Genomic DNA, 1,806 nt, shown 5'->3' on the forward strand with positions numbered 1-1,806 from the left:
GAGAGAGAGAGAGAAAGATAGAAAGCTCTTTTTTTGGGGGAGGGATGGCAGCGGTCATTTGGCTTGACGGGTTTGGCAACAAAATAGCATGCGGACTTGTCGTCATGCGAAGCGATGATGGCCGATTTATTCAATAGTTTATTTCTACAGAAGAGCGACATTCCACACACACACATACACGTGCGATAATCTTTTCTCTATGTGGTTATTTATTTTTTCAAGAGCTGTGTGAGAGGAGGAAGTTTGAAGCTGCAGTTCATGCCCTTCAAAAATTAGCCAGGCTGCAGCAGACCGAAAATTGGTACGGATCACCAAGCAAGGCTAGCGCCATAAAAGAAAAGAAAGTTAGGGACCTTCTTGTACAATGCAACACACGTCATTGTGTGAACAAGGAATGTACAAAAAGGTAAAACATTCTACTTGTCATCATAGTAACAAGCATCCACTAGGCAGTAGTGTCATACGTTATCGTGCACGTTGTTGCATCAATCCTCCTCTTTTTTGGGGTATGATGCAAATGTTTTCCCAATTGAAGAAGCCTTTACTTGCTGATCACTTGTTTGAGTGAAAAAAAAATAAACAAGTTTTTTTATTTATCAAAACTTCATGAATGGCGATCCGAACCTTGGCTGCTATCGCAAGCGAACGCGTTTAGCCGTAGATAACGTACAAGTACTAAAGTCTCTCGGTCTCCTGTTTTCCACCCCGCGCAGTCAGCTCGACGTGTCTAGAACCCATTCATGTACGGCTGGCTCGGAAATGCTGAGAACAAAGAAATTATGGTTCCAAGATCGACCTGGTCCTGCAGGATAAACTTCGGCTCCTTGATATGTTGACATCATAGTACTGTAAGCAGCGCCAGCCGTCCGGGGATAAATATGTGAATAATACTAATTTTTTGTTGTTGTACTTTCCAACAAACTGACAACAAACCATGTGCGACTACCTTTTTAAAAGTGATTGTGATAGCATGGACAAAACAAAACTTGGACGTTTTTGGATTTATAGATTGCGTTCTTCGGAGGAAAAAAATGGAACGTTCGTTTGGTGATAGCGCGCACACTACTAGAAGTATAAAGAAAAAAGGATGACGTGAGCCGCAGACCGTGCACACACCTTTTTTTGAAAAAAATGTTTAAGACTGGACGACCGACGATGACGACCGGGTTGTTTGCCCTATCTGGGGTTGCATGGTCGGAGATCTCAGTTACCAAATCGGGCTACAGCTTCCTCGGTCTCGGTCGTGTCGGTTGCTCAAAAAACAAAAATAATAATAACAATACAGGTTGCCCACGATGATAAATTTTTTTGGGGGGGAAAGAGAAGGAAGGCTTGCTGAGGATCAAGAATGGGCGCTCAAACAAAACGAATAAAAGAACGCAAAAGACAGTAAAATTTTATGTATAATTTTCTGTACAAGGGGGAGAGATGGGGGAGGGATGGCACAGTCCAGAGGCAAGCGCGTAATGCATATATTGAAAAAGAATAAAGGCAAAAATTACCTTGCTACTATACTGCTGTATGTCTTTAGAGAGAGATAAACGGTTTGTGAGAGAATGTGTGTGTGTGTGCGTGTGGTGCATGAAGACAAGAGGGAAAGAGCACGGGGAACGATACCAAGCCAGTTAGTAGAGAAAGGCTAGGCTAGGAAGAAGAGAGAGAGAGAGTAAAAGATCTGTACATAGAATGTTCGCTGCTAGATGCGCCTGTGTATATATGCATCCGGGAGACGACAGAGTGGGGGGGGCATAACGACGAAGGAACGGAAAGCGAGCATACTCTGGGATATCATAACGACAGCATTCT

Source organism: Rhizomucor pusillus, assembly GCF_041956525.1.
Source record: "Rhizomucor pusillus strain CBS 183.67 unplaced genomic scaffold VTP01scaffold_12, whole genome shotgun sequence".
Lineage (NCBI taxonomy): Eukaryota > Fungi > Mucoromycota > Mucoromycetes > Mucorales > Lichtheimiaceae > Rhizomucor > Rhizomucor pusillus.